The sequence below is a fragment of the Fistularia commersonii genome, chromosome 17 (assembly GCF_037954325.1).
Source record: "Fistularia commersonii isolate RoL2024-O1a breed Wild chromosome 17, RoL_Fcom_v1.0, whole genome shotgun sequence".
Taxonomy (NCBI): domain Eukaryota; kingdom Metazoa; phylum Chordata; class Actinopteri; order Syngnathiformes; family Fistulariidae; genus Fistularia; species Fistularia commersonii.
Genome location: NC_141300.1, coordinates 4,799,592 through 4,805,959, shown reverse-complemented (window position 1 = coordinate 4,805,959; position 6,368 = coordinate 4,799,592). Strand labels below are relative to the sequence as shown.

The 6,368-nt window shown below is 46.6% G+C and overlaps 1 long non-coding RNA gene across 1 annotated transcript in view; it reads right to left on the bottom strand.

Moving 5' to 3' along the window:
- Positions 1-5,665: 5,665 nt before the first annotated feature.
- The window catches only part of LOC147224826 (uncharacterized), a 30,138-nt gene continuing 29,435 nt past the window's right edge, over positions 5,666-6,368 (bottom strand). The window contains exon 3 of the long non-coding RNA XR_015107397.1: positions 5,666-6,203. This is a non-coding gene — a long non-coding RNA (uncharacterized LOC147224826). The remainder of the gene's footprint in view (positions 6,204-6,368) is intronic.

The following is a 6,368-nucleotide window of genomic DNA, read 5'->3' as shown; positions in this document are numbered from 1 at the left end:
TCTATATTTATTTTGTCAACCCTGCCCTTAGATGTACAGTACCTGCTGATACCGTGACACATGATTTCAAGGGAAAAGGGACAAAAGCCAAAAGGAATGCCAGAAATTATCACTAATCGGTTATCATAATCGTTTTTTTTCCACACGCTGCGCACATCGGTCAGTGGAAATGCTCACATGGATGACAGATATTAAATTAATGTGAATTGTTTTGTTTTGTTTTTAAAAAAAAAATCCAAAAAGTGCAGAGGGTTATGGGCTGTACTTTGTGCGCGGGGGACGGAGGGGTGACCGGATCAGCCAAACCACTGACTGCTCGGAGACGGAAGATAAATAAATAAATGAATGCAAAATGGAACAAATTTGTAAAAAAAAAAAAAAAAAAGAAGAAAGAAATGCTTGCGGAGATTAGAGGAGCGGCGATCATAAATCAAAAGGAAAAAGCCAAAGAACTCTGAGCCTTCAGAGCCACGAGTTGATTTAGACAAAGAATCCTTGTCTGTGGATGTGATTGGATCACAGGGAACTGGCCGGGAGACTGGAAGGAATTAGCCGTGCAGCTGTCCAGAGACGAGAGCCAGGGAGACGCTCAGAAAGTTTGCAGTTGGACAGCGGGTACCAGGCCCTGCGAGGTTCAAAGACGGCCGGACGAGCCAAAACAGTTTAGGGGACTGTACTTTTTGTCATCCACTGCTTAGAAACGGACATTCCACTCAAAAACAACACGTTTGGATAACTGCTGAGGTTTTGGGAGTCGGACAGAATTGTAATTCTTTTCAAGCCGATGTGTCAGGTCGATTCAGCTAACCGTCTATTCACGCCTTTGCTTGAAATACTTGGAGTGCTCGGAAGAAAGCACGCCCGCCGCCCCTATTCCTTAAGAGGGAGACTTGCAGTTGGGCGGCAACCCAGCTGGAATGAGAGTTTTGACCAATGGTCAATTAAGAGGTATTTAGCAGAGCAAATTTCAAATGTATTTTTAGAAAGCGGTGGAGGGGCCCGCTGCAGCAGGAGGTCCCCCCGGGGAGGCCAGGGAGGGAAACTGCAATTAATGTGACGTAAAAGCGAGATGAAAACAGCTGAGATCAGACAATCCCGTGGACTAACTTCAATAGACATTTAAAAGAACAGCAGCGAGGCTGAGATGATGAATGTGGTGGTGCGTTGAAAATGAGCGACACTTGTTTTCTCATCCGCATCTGCAGCACTTTGGGTTTCCTCCATTGATTTTGTCAAGAATGCACCTTTAATGATGCATTCATCATTTTTGTCATCTCTCTCTCTCTCTAAAAAAATACTATATATACATATATATATGTACATTTTGGGATTTTATTTGGGGATTTCATGAGAGAATTGTATGAATTTCATCTTCATTAGCCATCAAATTGGTTGTATTTTAGAATGCTGTTATGAAATCAATCTTATTGAATTACTATTTTTATTACTCTTAACATAATGCTCTCTTCGCCGTTCTCAAGTCTCCCATATACTGTAATGACACGTTCGCATGTCATTGTGAAATGAATATGATTTAAGTGCAAAGAAAGCGAAAAGATAAGTCTGCCGTTAAATATCATTAATAAAAAGACGGGGATATTTACCCAAAATGTAAAATCTGTGAGTCTGTGTCTGAAAGCTCTCTTCCTCCCTGATGTGTTTTAGTTGTGTTGTTTTTAATGTCAAGCCATCCCATCATGCTCTTCTCCCGCTCTACCCACAGATGGCACCCTTCGCCACGCCTGAGCCGCGGCTCCCGTCATCGCTGACGTGTGCTGACGTCCGACCGGGGCCCTCGGCTCTCCTCCCCGGACCCCCGAACACTCCCGTTCCCGAGCCGGCCCGCAGGAGCCTCCGCACTTTATCATCGACTGCATCGGTATCTCCCGGCGGCGCCTTCTTGATGGATCCTGCATGCGGCCGATTCATTGATCAGCGTCTTCGCCCGAGCTGCGAATACTCAAACAGTTACCAATCACCTTCCCTCCGCTTTCCCCTTCACACCCAAAAGTGCTTCCCGCCACACACAGGTGACTTTCAGGTAACAACCAACCGTGTCACCCGTGAGGGTTATATAATAGTGGCTAAAACCGCGGGGTGTTTTCTGTGTCTAACGCAGCCTTTCCCGGGCCTCGTCAAGGACTCGATCCATCCATCACCGGGGAAGAGGAGGGCCGGGCTGAACGGTGGCGGCGAGGAAGAGGGGGAAAGGCAGAGGCGCGCCTGACAGATGGGCTTAGTGAGTGAATCATTGACAGCGGCCTGCTAACGGATGCCGGATCCATCAATAGCTCAAAGCTTGCGTGATGAATTACTGCAGACAAACAATGCTGAGTAAGCAAATGTGTTCTTAACAGAGCCAGGTGGAAATATCACGGCTTCTTTTCCGGACGATAAATTGTCACTGCTTCATCCTTACATGAGGCCGCGCTGCTGTTTCGCGTATTTCCCAATCGTTCTTTTTTTTTTTTTTCTTTTTTGTGATGTATTTTTCTACTTCTTCATTGAGATTATGCCGTGTCAAATACAGCACTTTTGATTAATAGTCACATGACATGAATGTGGGATCACAGCTATGTGATATGAAACTAGAAAAAAAAATGCGTGTTAATATGTAAAGATGTGGTATCCAAAATAATGTTATATATTCTGTAAATAAAATAGCAAACAAGTGATGAGGGCAGTCTTCCTCAGAACGCCGGACTGAATTTTAAACATGTATTTAGCACGCAAAGATGGCAGCCAGCGGTTAAAACAGATGAGCGCGTCGCCGTCAACAAAATACGATTTAGCCGAGATGAAACTCCATTCCGTTTGAGGAGACACGAAGCACGGTAAAGAAATGAGGGAGTAATAGTTTGCAAATGAGGGTTATAACATTTATAATTCAGTGCGATGCTTGAGCGTTGAATCGTTGTTTTTTTTTCCTCATTTGGAGAATTTGCCATGTAATTTCTGTGTTGTCATTAATAATCGATGATGATTGAAAGGAGCGTGCCGTTGCTTTTGTTCATGTTTTGCCCCCATCTGCTCATGCATGAGGCTCCGCGAGTCCTCATACTTGACTGGAAGCTCATGAAGTGAATAATTGCGTTTTCATCCGTTAAGTCATGTGTGCATTCTCGATAATGCGTGTTCCCTCACTTTAAATCTAAAAAAAGAAAAGGAAAAAAAAAAAAAAAAACAAATCGGGAAGGAGCGATGTCCCCCTTTTTTTTTTTCCACGCTAATCCCCTCCCTCACCCGCTGGGGTCTCTCCTTCCTCCTCCAATTTCTGCAGACTGAACTCCACCAGGTGCTGCTTGGAACAATGGCTGGGCCTCCGTGCACGGATCAATGCCAGGCCACTGATGGGCTCTCATTCCTCCACCAGCAGACGTGATAAATGACGAGCCCCATATGTTTTAGCAGCCACCGGCCCTCCTTTGTCTCCGCATTTATAGGCGGGGGGGAGGCGGAAGGGGGCACGAACAAAATGTAAGACAAAGTTGTGTCAAAAGCTGGGATATTAACTTTAACTCCGCGGTGTCTCTGACAACAAGGCGAACACTCACTAATTGAGAGGCGGGGATCCCTTTTGTGTTTTTCTAAAAATTATGTACGTTATCGCTGGGAGTCGGAGCGTGCGGCATCTCCTCGGTGAATCCGGATGTCTATCCAGGTAGCGGTGGAGGGGTGGGGTGGGGTGGGGTGGGGGGGATGGGGTCTGGCCCCGGCCTCCCGCGTCCCAAGTGCCTTGTCAGCTGTCAGAGACGTCCGGCGGCAGACAGGGGGGTGGCATGACCAGCGGGCCGGGCCGTGTTAGACGGGTCAGCCGTCAGCGTCGTGGACAGACAGGCATGTGGCAGTGATCTTCCCGTGACGGGCTGTCAGAGCCACCAAGCAGCTTTGCCCCCTCCCACCCCCCCACCCCCATCCCCCACCCTGTCATCTCACCTGACTGCAGGCAGAAGGGAGGCTCTGAATTCTCAACTTGGCACCCAGATGCTTCTTTCCCCCTGCTGCTACTGCTGCTGCTGCTGCTGCTGCTGCTGCTGCTGCTGCTGCTGCGGCACATTCACGGCGGAGCTTCTAAGTCCAGGACGGCCAGCCTCCTTCGGTCGGAGATGGAAAAGTGTTTACACCGGAAAGATTCAGCAGTTTTCCAACCGGACCTGAGTCTATTACCCCCCGTCTCCAACCCGCCCCCGGACAAGAGGAGGAGACGCAAACACAAAATGACATAATTGACATTTTATTACAAGAGACATCTACAGCTCACGATCACCCCCGCCCTCCTCCTCCCGGCCCCCATGGCCCCGGTGGTTGCATGAGTGTGTGTGTGTGTATGTGTGTGTTTACTCAGAAAACCACTCTCTGACCCCTGTTCTCGGTGTTCCGGTCTGACAGGTGACATTTGGAGCGGTTCAGGAGATGTATGTGCCATTTGTATCCGTGGCAGGGTTAGAGCATGTTGCATGACCTGCAAGACGGCAAGCTGGAGAAAGATACTAATCTCGTCCTGGGCGGGGATCAATACGGCGCCGAGAGTCACCGATAATTGACCACTGTCAATCAATCAGCGCTGTTTTTGTGCACCCATTAAATTGTCTCTTTGTGCGAAGTGGAAGTAATGAGCAAGGAGGGGATTGTTACTAAAGAACATCAGGTTCTTTGGGTTTGACTTTCCCTGTACCAGGCAACCTTTGCCCTTTGGTCAAAAATAGCAATATAAAGGCAAAAACACTTATAACAGTAGTGTCTAAAGCCTTATTACACATTGTATTACATCTATGTTACATTACATCCCATTACATATGACTCCTTGCCACTTCCCACAATCTTTTTTTTGTTATGCAATTATTGATACATAGTAAGAACATGTGAACACACAGGCCGACAAAAATACACATTCAGGAAGACGCCCATAAACACACACGCACAGACACAAAAACACACGCATATAAAACAAACCCATAATATATGAAATGTACTAACTGAATTTTGTAAGTAGTTAATGACATAGTTTCTTGCATTTACGTGTGTGTGTGTGTGTGTGTGTGTGTGTGTGTGTGTGTGTGTGTGTGTGTGTGTGTATGTATGTGTGTGTGTGTGTGCGTCTCTTTGTGACTATTGAACTTAAAACAGTATTGTGTCTTGTGTTTAATGTGACAACAATATTGCATTACTTATCAAGTTTTTTAGAACATGCAGATATGAAACCTTGGTTTCACATGGTTGAGAAGAAGGAAAACTGTTTTTTTTTTCAAGTACAACACACACACACACACACACACACACACACACGTGCGGGCAAACACACACACACACACACACACACACACACACACACACACACATATTGCCCACCAGAGGCTCTGTGTGCATGTGATGCTAAGAGAGGAGGTGACATCAGAATATGCAAAAAAGACTTTGCCGCAGGCCAGAGATTTTTAATGATGAATCCATTCATTATCGAATAAGGTCATTATGCTTTTGTTGTCATGAAATGTACACATTCATCATCGGTCCACCCAGGACGGAGTCCATTGTCCCCCCCGTCTGCAGACGACCTTGGTTGGAAAACGTATAAAAAATTAACTTCTGCAACACATACAAACAAAAACAGCACAAATATGCATGCACACGCAAGCATGCCCACAAACCATGATTCTGTAATGGATTTTGTAGGTCTAAACCAGGGTTAATGTCACTACGTTTCCAAAGCGAGGGAGGAAATCTTACAAAATAATGCCTTTTTTTGTGCGCGTATGTGTGTGTGCGTGCTCGTTTTCCCGGCCTCGCCAGGGACCGAACCTGATATACGAGCCCGTAATGAAAGATTTTATGTTAATTGTATTTGTTTATGAGCAAATTAATGGCAGCCGTGCAAAACGGACGTGGAATGTGAACACGTTCGCGACGCGATAGGATTCCTGAGGAATTCATTAGCTCTTTGCAGGTAATTAGAGGAAATGATTAAGGTGATTAGAGCGTGTCACGTGCAACTACACGTACGGTATCAGAAGATCACCGCGACCGCATCCCTCGCCTTTTAGTGCGAGGAGCCGACTGCACGGTCGGGAACGACCATCGGACGGCGAATTTCTGATCCTCCGATCGTGCTCTCATCCTCTCGTTCCTCCCTCGGCAGAGATCCCTCGGCCGCAATCTGGCACGCTCAGACGTGGCATATTGTTGCACCCCGGTGACACGATCCTGCGCTAGCAAGACAATGCAGGAATGATAAATCAACAAAGCCGGCAGTCCCCGATACAGACGCCGGCGCTTTAGACAATAGCCCCGTTGTCCATCTTGGTAATGCGCGGAGAAAAAAAAAATAAAAAGCAGCGAAAACCACAAATGTTCATGAGTGTAGTGGCAGGGAG